The following is a 14,545-nucleotide window of genomic DNA, read 5'->3' on the forward strand; positions in this document are numbered from 1 at the left end:
GGTTGACCCTGCTGATATGTATACAAGGGTTGTTGCTACTCGAGTTGGTTTTTCTGCTGCAAGGGTTGGCCTTACGGCTGCAAAATTTGTCCCTGGGGCTACAGAGGTTGGCCCTATGAGGACATGGGATGGGAGGTTTATGGAGCATATTGCATCTGCTGCTACACAGTTTGCTGCAATTGTTGCAAGGGTTTCCCTTATGGTTTTTGCAGTTGACCTTGCTGCGAGATCATTTTCCCTTGTTGTTGCGTGGATAGCCCTTGCTACAACAAAGGTTTCCCTTGCAGTAACAAAGGTTGTCCTTGTCGTTACAAGGGTACTTGAACAGTGCTTAGAAAATTTCTGAACTGAATCTGGCCATAGCCATCCTGGAAAGTGGATGAGCCAAGCTGAATGTACTACCCAGACTGAAGGGTGTAAGATTGATTAACCATTCCTTGAGAACCATATGGAACGTAAGGAGTTTGGTATTGGACCTTAGCATCATAGTGCTACTGATACTAGACATTTCTCGACCCAGACAGACCAACGGGATTTTGAAACTGTTGGTACTGGACATTGCTTGATCTAGTAGGATCAGCAGGGATGTGAATAACACCAGAAGAAGGTTGGTTCATAACATGCATGTGAGCTTGTGAGCCACTCACATTGGTGGCACCTGCCACCATAGAAACATTCAAGTTTCCCCCCCCCCAAGCGGTGGCACAACTTGGCCACTGATCAAAGGGATGGAGGAAATGATAGAGACATTCCTCGAGACTGTCGGTTGAATCAGATGGGTGAATGGGACTGACGATACAAGAGGGTTCAGATCGGTGGGTTGCATCGAGGTTGGGGTAACAGCCTGTTGAGAGGTGGAGTTTGCAATGAATGGACCTGAAGTAGGCATGGTGTCTGACGCCCAAACAGGGTTATGGTAAAGTGATGAGGCACTAGGTGTACCTGAAACCAACTATACCACAGACACATAATTAGGCGGCAAACTGGTGGGAATGCTCCCTGTATGGGGAAACATTCATGAGGAAAAGGATGTTCTTCCCCTCGACAGTGTGTGGTGTAGAAACTTCTGACTCCTCCAGAGAGGTGACTGGAGCATTGCCTTCGGGTTCCATACCCGAGAACAAACGACAAAGAACGACCAAAGAATTACGAGGGGATAGTTCCAACGGAACACCCGACTGATCGTACGAACTGTAAGGACGCTGCGGTGATTTCACAATAGGGCCAAACAAAGGATTCAAAGGATAGATAATGGTCCAGATTGTCCAAAGATTCTGGGCCAAGATCAGCATATGACCCAATATCTAAAGTAGGCGGAGGATGAGATGACAAAGGTTAAATACTCAGAACAATTTTGAGTTCAACACCTTGGTCCTCGAGTGATTTTGGTAACTTAGGAAACAGCTCCTTAGGCAATCTTTCAGATGGAGGAGAGGAATAGGAACAAGGTGAACCAGATGGTTCAGCCACGATGACCTTGTCTTAGTTAACAGAAAAGAGATAGGTAAAATTCAAGGCTTTAAAATGTTCTTTAAGGGAAACTCATGATTTGGTCTAGAAAATACTAACTGGATGTTATCAGATCGTGGGCAATCAATTATTAAGACGCATAAATAGACTGGTGCTCTTTCATTTTTTAAGAGTCGAGAAAGAAACAAAGATGACTCTATCGATTTCGATTGGAAACGAGCTCGAAAAGACAAGGGCTCGGATGAAATTTTAATGAGCCAAAAATATCAAATGACTTCTTTGGATGATCTAGGTAAATATGATTACCAAGCAACTGTGAACTACAGAATACCTCCCGGCAAACCGAGAAGTATGAGTAGGCAATCTCCCCGAATGCTGTGTTTGATGTATCACGTTTTCAAGGTGGCCAACTCGACTTCCTATGGATAAAGGATTTTAGCCTAGAGGGGTCTCCCGTTATATATTCGATGGTACGGGGAGCACAAATCCATACTAGCATTGTCTAATGCCGAAGCTAATGACAGCTGCTAGGTTTAAAGACGTCGGAACACGTCTCTAGACTAGATCTTCTAGATATAATCGTTAGATGTCAAATGCACCTTTGGTTAATTGAGTTGATTTTAAAGTTTATCTTGAGCTATGTCTCAGTTTTCAGGCCTCAGCGATGTGACTCGAAAAACATTGAATGCAACTAAATGAGACAAGACCCTTTCAATTCGATGAATTGCCTACACTAGAGAGGGTAGAAAACACACAATCAAATGCAAAAAACCAAGCAACTGAAAGGAAAATGATCTTTCACTACTTCACTTTTCGAAAAAATAAGTTAATGAAAAATGCATTCCAATTCCTAATTTCTTGACAAGTACATTTCTAACAGTCCTTTCAAAAGAAAAAAGGTTTTTTTCCTTTTCAAATGCCAATGAAATCCTAGTCTTTAACGATGCTGACTACGGTAGCATAATTATGCTACAAACTAGAATTTCATACTTTTTCATGAAACCACGAAATGAATTTTTTGCATGCAACACTTCAACGAAAATTTTTTGAGACAATTAGCTCTTCAAGCAAATGAAAACATGAAAAGAGAGACTCGTTCAGACTAATGAAGCACCAACTTTACCAAAAACAAGACAAGCAATGTAATCCATGCCAGAAAAGAAACGTTTAGACAAGCAAGCGAAAACTTTTCAAACTTGTGTAATGGAGGTCAAAGTCATAAAAGGACCACAAACAAAATGCAAGGAGTAAGCACACCAACGACTCGACTTACTGAGTTCACAATCAGATGAATGTATGAAAATCTAGATTCCCTAGTGTCACTAACCATCCAATGACCCAATAAACAAGAAAGAAGATGCCAAACCAACAAGAAAACAAAACCAAATGAAAAGCAGCTTTCTAGTAAGGGAGAAAACGGTCTTAAAGGTTTATGGGGTTGAAATTATGAGAGCAAAACACACTAGCCAAGATTGGGGACAAACCCTAATCTTCACTTACAGGCATTGGTGCGACTACCTAACTGACAACAAGTGCCAGAGGTCGGTCGGTACGACTGTTTCTCAGCATATCACACTGATCAGCGCGACTGTCAACGGATTAAACGAGCTGAGTAAGGGAGCCAAGAAAAAAAAAAAAAAAATTAAAATAGGGACCAGATCTACTACTATGAATTTCAAACTCAGACCGGTAAGCAGAAGAAAAGAAACATAACCAAAGGGAAAAAATGGAACTAGAAAATTTCACACAAAATCATGAAATCTCAAACAAGACAAACAGAAGGATTGGTTCGCCAGTATGGTCGCCAATTTGCGGTGAAGTAAAATTATGAGTGCGGACACAAACAATTCCTCTAGCCCGATAATGGGTCTAGCCACAACTGATACATTCTATGGAATATTTCCTTAGGTTAGAACCAATTAAGAGGGCCTACCTCTTAGTACGCTTATTCCATTTGATGATGTCCTTGCTTGCTTGCTCCAACTATCTTTCGCTTCCTTCTTCAAACACCTAAAACAAGTAAACAACAACAAACAACAACCGTGATAATAGACAAATTGTAGTTCAACCTACTTAACAAGTCAAGAAACATTAAGCCATGAACATGTAAGATGACACATCATGTAGGAAATCAATCAATAGTTGCGTATATATTGAATCAAGCAGAGATTACAACCATTGTCTTAACGTTGTCGTTCTCCTCCAACAAAACCAAGTTCCCACACACTTCCGCTAGCATTCCATGATGGCCTCAACAATAGTAGTTTTAAGGTTCTTCCCTTTAGGCTTCACACTAAACTAAATTCACACTTCTCCCTCACACAACTAGAGAGCTACAACTATGAATAGCTTTTTGTTTACTCCAAACTTAATTAGCACTAGCACACCAACATTAACACTAGCTTGTGCTTGGGAAAAAGGGAGGTTTATATAAAAAGAATGGATGGGAGATGGATCCTCTTCTCATGGGATAAGGTCTTATCTCTTGAGGTAGTTCCATCATTATAGAGAAAAGGAGCCCAAACTGACAACCTCGACTCCATTCGGCCAAACCATTTACCAGACTTCCGTTACGAAGCTTCTAGAGCTGGAAGCTTTGGCTCTTTATTTAAGAACTTTTCGTAAGAGGACCAGTGCGACTAGAACAAAGCTCAGTTGCTCCGGTCGGCACTAGGGACATTGTTAATCCCTGCATATCGATGCAAGGAGGATAAAGGCCATTAGCGCCAGTCTTGTAAACTGGGAAAAACAAAAGATTTTGGGGAAATGGTGCAAAAGGGAATTTTTCTGCTCATGTAGAGGGACACAATGGGAGTTTCTTCATGAAGGGTAAGCATATAGGGTTCACTGTAGAGGTCCTCCAGGATCAAGGAATGAGGAGTACATGGATAGTGACAAAATGTTGTGTAACAGTAAGACACAGAGTTTGTTGGGGCGAGGTCACGGGTTCGACCCTACTAATGTGCCCATTATTTTGCCACACTACACACTGATATATGTGGTCCTTTGTGGAGGGACACGTGGTGGCCTCCGAGCTTGCAACTTGTCCCCTCCTCATTGATCCACCTCAAACTAGTAAAAACTTGCCACATCACCACACCTGCAAACCAACCACATGACACCACTCGTTGAACTATGATTGAGCTTTGACCGACCTTTGACCCTGCCTAGTCAACTGCCACATCAGTAGTATGGACTTCCAACTATGTGACTATACATTTTTTTCAAAAATCCCTATGTTTGTCAAAGCGAACAGAACGCGATACCTTCCTCATACGAGCTCGATTTTCAGTGAAATGAGTTGTGTTGGGATCGTATCGCCGAGATGGACGTGGTCATTCAGGTTTCGAGCGATTCTGAGAAATTTGATTTTTGAGCTAAATACTGAGCACTTGATCAACCAAACCTAGATATAATATGGATTTCAAGAAGGGATATTTCCTTATTTCCATTGACATTTTTAGTGGAATTTCCATTAGAGAAATTTTGGGGTAATAAATGGGCCACAAAAAAAAAATGTATAACAAAAATAAACTTTATAAGAACCAATAGGATTCAATATGATGATGTCAACCATGGGGGATGATTCACCATTTTTTAAGTAAAAAAGTCAAAAGATTTAAAAACAAATGATAAATTAAAAAAGTTACTTTTTCAACTAGTGTTTACAACTTATCTCCCTAATTTTAATCAAATTTTGAGCAGTAGCACTCGTTGGACATGGAACTTAATTTTACATCCAAGGAGTACCCATGTTGCATGCTTTCTATGGAACCTACTACATGAAAAATGTGAAATATGTGAAAAAACATTATTGCAATCATATTTTCCATGTATTTCACATTTTTCATGTAGTAGGGTCCATTGAAAGCATGCAACATGGGTACTCCTTGGATGCAAAATTAAATTCTGCATCCAATGAGTTCTCTCGCTCGGAATTTGAGTAAAATCGTAGGGAGATAAGTTGAAAAAGTAGTTTTTTTATTTTTTATATTTTTTCTATCTTTTGACCTTTTTACTCCAAAAATTGACAAACCGTCCCCCATGTTTGACATCATCATATTGAATCCTTTTGGTTCCTATAAACTTGACTTTTGTTGTACATTTTTCTTTTGAGGCCCATTTTTTACTCAATTTTTTTCTAATGGAAACTCCACTAAAAAGAGTCAATGATGATAAGGTAATATCCTTTCTTGAAAGCCATATTATATATAGGTTTGGTATATATTCACCCTTTGTATTTGATAATGCTTCTTATTTATCATCCCTCGAAATGACTATGTTATGTTTGGATAAAGGTATCACAATTGAGTTTTTTTTCTAACTATTATCCTTTGGATAACAAATTAGCATAATCCACCTATAAAAACCTAATCGAAATAATTAAGAAATTTGTCCAAGACCATCAAAGGAATTGGCACAAACAACTCCCCAATGTTTTATGTGTTGATAGATTGATTCCAAACAAAAAATTAGGGAACTCCCCATAATTCCTTGTGTACGGAAAGAAAGTTGTCCTCCCACCTATTATAGTTGCTACAACACCCTCCAAAATTTGGCCTATCTTCAAATTTTAGAGACTCATTATGATCATTCCATCCTTCATTTCAATCCATTAATGTCATGCTTGGTCATGTAATGTAAGAGTTCAAGTCTTCCTTAAGAAAACCTATGTGTCAAACTACTTATTTACACATTCTTATCTCTTGACGTCCTCACAAACACACTTTCAAGATAGGTTGAGTGCACTTCATAGCGAAAGTGTTGCACAAACCTTTCTCACTATGACTGTGCAATGCTTGGTCACAATCAATGCACAACCCTTTCTCACAGTGACTATGCAATCCTTGCTCATAGTCATTATGCAATCCTTGCTTGTAATCACTACGCAATCCTTGCTCATAGTCATTACGTAATCCTTGTCAACAATGATTACACAGTTCCCAGTAAGAGTGTAAGGGGATCCTCGACATATAGTGATTGTGCACTATTTCTTGATAATGAGAGTGTACTTATTCAAGTCAGTATTGTCACACCTCCTAGTGGCATTCAATTCAATATCGTCTCCTAGTTTCCCGACATGCACTAAGTGCACTCACAAATATTAACCCTAATTGAATGTATGCTCTTCCTACATAAATATTCTAGGTTAGAGCTCATTTTCACATTCATATTTCACTTTTGATCTCATCACAATTTTAGAGTACAAGGATAATTCTCTCACTCATGGCTATAAATGCCTAATCTTCCAGGTGAGTTTCTCAACTATCGTTTTTTCTTTTGCAAGTGTCATTTTTCTTTCTTTTTCTCATACATATGTCATTTTTTCTTGCTCTATCTTTTTCAAGTGTTGATTTTTCTTTCTTTCACTCTTGCATGTGTCACTTTCACTTGTTTTCACATATCCTAAGAGAACCTTGGTACGACTTCTAGAGGCAAATCCAATGCACTCTCTTGCACTAGTTGATGTTGTCTATCATAAGAACATGTGTTGGATACTCTCCCATAGCATAACACATTTTTTTCTTGTAGCTGACAATTGTGTCATAAAGGCTTACATCCTAACAATCGCACTTGGAGATAAGTGTCATTTTATTATTGCTTCAATGTATGCATGTTAGTTTTGGGTACTGTGTTGTTGGGCCCAGCCCAACTTGGCTAGATTTTGGGCAAGGAATCTGAGTTTTGTGGAGCGCACAATAGAAAGGATGTCACAGAGTGCAAAGTGGACCACAAAGCACAACAAATTGACCGCACAGTATAGGGGCTCCATGGTGAATCCTGTCCCTTTTTGTAAAAGCATATAATATTGTAAAAGTTGAAGGGTTTTGGACCATAGTCCCTTGTATTTCTAAAACCATGGTATTGGGTCCATGGTAATGTAGTGATGTAATCCCTCAATGCAATAGTATTTATAGGGATGAATAATAAAGAAGGAAGGCATCTATATATCTATGAATTGGATCCATATCTATGTTTATAGCTGTATATTTCTAATCTATACTTCATAGAAAGGGGAAAGGCTCCACGGATGAGTGCACAGAGGCCTGGGTCTGTAGGTTAGTGTGCAGGCCATCTGTAGCTTAGTGTGTATAAAACCTACAATTGTGTGCATAGGTGAAGAACTGTTTGTTGTACCAAATTCTTTGTTATAAGCAACAGTTCTTGTGGATGTAATCCCACATTGGGATGAACCATGGTAAAATCTGTCTTCATGTGTTTTTCTTATTATCTGCACTTTATTTTAGTACTGTGAAGTTTATGGATGTTTATGATATGTTTAAGTGATTGATCTACCTCAGTTAATTAATTATTGAATGAAGGTATTACATACTCATGTGCTGGTGTGTGTCCATGTTATTTTAGGCAATGGATCGATCAGATTGCAAAATACGCAGACACTAGAGTATGGAAAACAGTAGAGAAACATAGTAAGCAAAACAAGAACACAACAGTTATTAAAAATTTCACCCTATCCTCCAAGGCTACGTCTCCGGCCCAGCTTTCAGTGGTGTCCTTCTTTTATTGTGTCTTTAAAGCAGAGAATTACAATGAGGAGCTCAACTGAGTCTCCTGAAACAGAATTGCTTGGCAGGGTGGTTCTTGGATTCCCCAAGCCACTAAAGTGCACAGACTTTTTTCCTTACCAGCTCTTGACCTCTGTGGTCTTTAATGGGAGGAGCCTAATGTGGTGCTCAGTTCCCCGACAGATCCTCTCAGGGATGGCTTGATGCTGCCTTATGCTGCAGGTTAGCTCGGTTCTCTGTCTTTCTGCTCTTTGCTTCACTGTCTCTTTGTTATTTATCTTCATCTTCTTCTCTCCATTCTCCTTGTGTTTTTTTCTATCTGTTCATGGCTTTAACGCCAAACGATCTCATGGCTGCTTGATTCTGCTTCCTTCCTCCGTCGGATCGCCTATTTCTGTTCACTTGGAATTCCCTGTCTTCTGCGTCATCATCAGTTACGGCTCACAGGGAGTGGCCACTTGTCCTCTTGTGAACTGTGCCAGCTCGTCCCCGTCGGTTTGGTTTTTCCATTACCTGTGGAATGAGTCATCTGCCATCTCAGCAGTCAAATCGAACATCAAATCCTTATACATCACGGCTTATTCCCCCGTTAAATCAGTTCCCCCATCGGGCGCGATCTCAGCTGGTAGATCTGGAGCCCCCAGATCCGACACCATTCGCTCATTTCGCACGGTTGACTTGCTTGACTGTTAGCGCATGATGAGCGGGGGTTTTATCTCTCCTCTGCTTGCCATGCATCAGGCACTGAGTGGAATTACTCACTTTTCTTCAATTCTGCTTACCGCCCAAGGGTGCCCCCGACAAATACTGTCGGTTTTGGAGCGCAGGTCCCGCCTTTAGCATTTAGCATTTTCCCCACGGTTTTCCCAGCTTCCATGCGACCAAGCGCTTCGGGGCTTTCCTTCTCGAGGGGTTTTTCCCAACGAGGAACTGCCTCAGAAACTACCTCCTTTTCTCGATCCGGGCTTCCCAGGTGCTAGTTTCGCCTCTTGCGCGGTCTCCATGGGCCTCAATCAATGCGCTTTGACCGAGGTACTCGTTGTTCCTCGCTGGCTACCAACTGCGACTGTTCAAAGGTCTTCCTAATCGCTCCGTGCTCATAATTCTTTGAAGTTTGTCCTATTGATACAGTCATGGTGCTTTGATTATTCTTCATGGATCCAATTCGGATCATGGCCTTCCCACTGAAAAATCTTTTGGACCACCAAAAGTTGGTTTTCAAGCATCGACTAAGTGAGGGTAAAATTGTCTCACTTATCCAATCTCAATCCACTTTGCACTGCTTGGCCTTGAACCTTTGAGCCCAATTCTGAGGTACTCAACATCTCCTCTGTGCGTTGTCCTCACCTTCCTATCCAAAACTGTGTCTTCCTGCAATTCATTAAGATATTCAGGTAGAAAGTCATCAATAGAAGGCAACTGACTCTACTCTTCGGGATCCTCAATCAGTGAGGTTTCAAACAATCTCAAGCAATCTGCATCTACGACTAAGTAGATGTGCATGTAAGTTGGTAGATCAAGGCGAAAAGCATTTTCACCAATCTTCTCAAGTATCCTGAAAGGTCCATACCTGATAGGCTTCAGCTTTTTGCCTTCACCTTGCATCCTGTCTTTCTTGATGTGCAACCAAACTTGGTCACCAACTTGGAAACTATGCTCCATCCAATGCTTGTCATGCCTTGCCTTGTATTTGACTTGGCTCTTTTCTAGTTTTTCCTGTACTGCTTGGTGGATCTCCTGGATTTGTTCAATGAACCTAGTTTCCCTATCCACATCACTGTGTCCCTCAACTGTGGTATATTTACCAAAGACAAAATCCAAAGGAGACTTTGGTGTGAAACCAAAACAGGTCTCAAAAGGAGATCTCTGTGTAGAAGAGTTTTTTGCTCTGTTGTAAGCATGTTGCACATAACACAAATGTCCATCCCAAAGCTTAGGATGTTTGCTACAATACCCTATGAGTAACTGGATCACTGTCCTGTTAACTACTTCTATCTGGCCATCAGTTTGTGGATGAAAAGTTATGCTTTTCTTCATTTTGGTGTCCATCATTTCCCACAGATTTGACCAAAACTTCCCCACAAATCGAGCGTCTCGATTAGATACAATGGAAGTGGGTAATCCAAAATGAACCCATACATGTTCGAAAAACAATTTTGCAGTTTGTTCAGTTGTAATCTACTTATTACAAGGTATCAAAATACACATTTTGCTGAACCTATCCACAAAAACATATAGATAATCATGACCTTTCCTAGATTTAGGCAGTTCTCCAACAAAATCCATGGAAACACTTTCCCAAGGGTGAGAAGGAACTGGTAGTAGAGTGTACAAGCCTATTTTTCTGTTGCTGGGCTTGCTTTTAGCACACATAGTACACCCTCTTACATATCTAGAAACTGTCTCATTCATTTTTTGCCAATAACAAAATATTTGCAGTTGTGCAACTGTTTTACTTACCCCAAAGTGACCTGATATCAGAGAAGTGTGTGCTTCTATAATTATCTTTACTCTCTCAGTTTGTGGAATTCATAACTTCCCACAATGGTATAAGAGTTGATCCTTTACATGATAATCCAATTCTTCTACTCTTTTTCCTTGACTTAAAGTTGCATATACATATTTAAAGTCTATGTCTTGAGCATATTGTTCAATGTAACTCTCATGTAACACAGAATTATGCTTAAGTATAGTAGATGCATTTATAATAGGTCTAAATAACATGTCTGCAACTTTATTATGTATGCCCTTTTTATATCTAATGACTAAATGAAACTGTTGTAGGAAACCCATCCATCTGTAGTGTCTTGATTGCTGCAACTTAGTTTGGGAGTGTAGATATTGAAGTGGTTGATGATCAGTATGTATTACTGTCTCCTTGCCCATTAAGTAATGTTTCCATTTTTTCACACTCTGAACTAATGCATACAATTCTTTATCATATGTAGGATAGTTAACTACTGCAGAATTAAATGTCTCAGAATGATAACATATGGGTTTACCGTGCTGTGTCAACACTGCTCCCATGGCATAGTCACTGGCATTTATTTGGATCTCAAATGGTCTTTGAAGATTAGGCAGTGCTAGTACAGGTGCTATACTAATCTTTTCTTTCAAGTCGTCGAAGGCTTTTTGTTGTTTGCCTCCCCACTGAAACACCTTATTCAATCCTGTCAAAGCATGTAAGGGAGCTGCAATTGAGGATAGTTAGAAATGAACTTCCTCCAATATTGTGCTTCTCCTAAGAAATTTCTCACTTCTGTAGCAAATTTGGGTTTAGGCCAATTCACAATGACTGCCACTTTAGAGGGATCTATTTTCAATTCACCACCCCCTACTATATGACCCAAATAATTCAGAGATGTTTTTCCAAATTCACATTTTGAGAGTTTAACATGAAGTTTTTTCTCTTTTCAAAACATCTAATGTCTGCTTAACATGCTTTAAGTGTTCTTCCCACGTTTTACTAAAAATCAGAATGTCATCCAGATACACAATAACAAAATCATCAAGAAAAGGTTTGAGTACATCATTCATTAATCTCATGAAAGTAGTAGGAGCGTTAGTTAAGCCAAAAGGAATAACCAACCACTCATACAATCCCTGCTTTGTTTTGAAAGCATTCTTCCACGCATCTTGTTTTGCAACTCTGAACTGATGGTATCCATTGTGCAAGTCTAGCTTGGAAAAATAAACAGCTTCCTTTAATTGATCTAAAAGATCATCCATGCGAGGAAGGGGATAACGATTTTTTATTGTTATCTTATTCAGTGCTCGGTAATCAATGCACATTCTCCACGAGCCATATTTCTTTCTCACCAAAACGATTGGTGACCCACAAGGTGATGTGCTAGGTCTGATGAACCCTCTCTCGAGCAACTCCCGCACTTGCTTCTACATTCTAATGTTAGGCAATGGAGCATCTTGCTGCAAAATGATATCATGTACTATTTCCTTTTTACAGTGAGTGCATGAGGCCTTGCTTTTCTGTGCAGTGTTAGCCTTCCTTGCTTTCCACTTCTGCTTTCTTTTCTCCTTATTCTTGCTTGCAGTGGGTTGGGATGGTCCCCCAACTTCTGGACTTCCATTCTTTCCTCTAGCTTCTAGATGAGTAGCTTGTACAGATACCTCATCTATACTAGTGGGATTAAACATGAGGATGGTGTGCCTCAAGTAGCTGTGTAGACCACCAATGTACTTCAACAGAGTCTCTAGTGAGTCTAGTGAGATTCCTAGAATCAATGCTCTCTTTCTAAATTCTTGAGTATACCCTTGCACACTTTGCCCTTTCAACTGTCGAAGAGTTTGCCAACTCATCATGACTTGCTGCATGTAGGCCAATGGATAGAACTGCTTTTGATTGTAGAAACAAATTCACTCCAGACAGAGATAGTCTTACCATGTCTCTTTAGGTCAGCTTGGGTCCTGCCTTCCCACCAAACCAAGGCAGTGTCTCCAAGGTGTAGGCTCGCCAGCTAAATCTTGCTCTTGTCTGAATCAATACATTGCATTCTGCAATAAACATCAATTTCTCTAATCCAATTGTCTAGCTTTTCTGCATTCAACTCTCCATCATATATAGGCAAATCAAATTTAACATCTAGCTTAATCAAAGATGCTTTCTTTTTATGTACAGGGCTATTAGGAGGTGTGAGAAAGCTTTCTTCTTTCCCTTTGCCCTTTGAGTGGTCATGGAAATGTGACTCATCTTCTCCTTTGTCTTGTTTAGAGCCTGATGAATCTTCATCCTTGTGTTTTCTAAAGTCCCCATACATTTCTTCTACCATGGACTTTATGACTAGGAAACTTTCTATGAATTGAGGGTCTACTCCTACAGAACCTTCTTCTAACATTGTCTTCCAAGAATAGACTCTCCTAATTTCAGGATTAGTTTCGACCAACTCTCCTTCTCCTAATTTGAGCTTTGATCTAGTTAGCATTCAACAGCTAAACCAACACAAGCTTGTCTAACCTTTATAGCCTAAAGCTCTGATACCACTTGATCTTAAAATCACCCTTGAGTGACCTCAGTTAATTAACTATTGAATGAAGGTATTACAGACTCATGTGCTGGTGTGTGTCCATGTTATTTTAGGCAACAGATCGATCAGATTGCAAAATACACAAACACTAGAGAATGGAAAACAACAGAGAAACATAGTAAGCAAAACAAGAACACAACAATTAATAAGGAGTTCACCCTATCCTCCAAGGCTACGTCTCCAGCCCAGCTTTCAATGGTGTCATTCTTTTATTGTGTCTTTAAAGCAGAGAATTACAATGAGGAGCTCAACTGAGTCTCCTGAAACAGAATTGCTTGGCAGGGTGGTTCTTGGATTCCCCAAGCCACTAAAGTGCATAGACTTTTTGCCTTACCAGCTCTTGACCTCTCTGGTCTTTAATGGGAGGAGCCTAATGTGGTGCTCAGTTCCCCGACAGATCCTCTCAAGGATGGCTCGATGCTGCCTTATGCTGCAGGTTAGCTCAGCTCTCTGTCTTTCTACTCTTTGCTTCACTGTCTCTTCGTTCTCTGTCTTCGTCTTCTTCTCTCCATTCTCCTTGTGTTCTATTCTGTCTGTTCATGGCTTTAACGCCAAACGATCTCATGACTGCTCGATTCCGCTTCCTTCCTCCGTCGGATCGCCTGCTGTTGTTCACTTGGAATTCCCTGTCTTTTACATCATCATCAACGACTCATAGGGAGTGGCCACCTATCCTCTTACGAACTGCGCCAACTCGTCCCCGTCGGTTCGGTTTTTTCGTTACCTATGGAATGAGTCATCCGCCATCTCAATGGTCAAATCGGACCTCAAATCCTTATACATCGCAACTTATTCCCCTGTTAAATCCAGTTCCCCCATCAAGCGCAATCTCAACCATTAGATCTGGAGCCCCCAGATCCGACGCCATTCGCTCATTTCGTGCGGTTGACTTGCTCGACTGTTAGCGCACGATGAGTGGCAATTTTATCTCTCCTCCACTTGCCACACGTCGAGCGCTGAGTGGAATCGCTCACTTTTCTTCAATTCTGCTTACCGCCCAAGGGTGCCCCCGATAAATACCGCCAGTTTTGGAGCACGGGTCCCGCCTTTATCCTTTAGCATTTTCCCCACGGTTTTCCCGGCTTCCATTCGACCGAGCGCTTCGAGGCTTTCCTTCTCGAGGGGTTTTACCCAGCGATGCACTATCGCGCATCAAAAACTACCTCCTTTTCCCGATCCGGGCTTCCCAGGTGCTAATTTCGCCTCCTTCGCGGTCTCCATGGGCCTCGGTCAGCGTGCTTTGACCGAGCTCCTCATCGTTCCTTACTAGCTGCCAACTGCCACTATTCAAAGGTCTTCCTAATTGCTTTGTGCTCATAATTCTTTGAAGTTTGTCCTGTTGATACAGTCATGGTGCTTTGATTATTCTTCATGGATCCAATTTAGATCAGTGATGAATGTAATTCTACGAAGTAATATATATGTGTGAAGTATTTCATGAATGCGAAGTAGTTTATAAGTGTTAAAGAATAAGAAAATACAAATTTCCATATCCCAGTTTCTCTC

This window comes from Pinus tabuliformis, chromosome 3_1 (genome assembly GCF_031772625.1).
Source record: "Pinus tabuliformis cultivar Carrire ecotype Pingquan chromosome 3_1, CPIR1, whole genome shotgun sequence".
Taxonomy (NCBI): Eukaryota; Viridiplantae; Streptophyta; class Pinopsida; order Pinales; family Pinaceae; genus Pinus; species Pinus tabuliformis.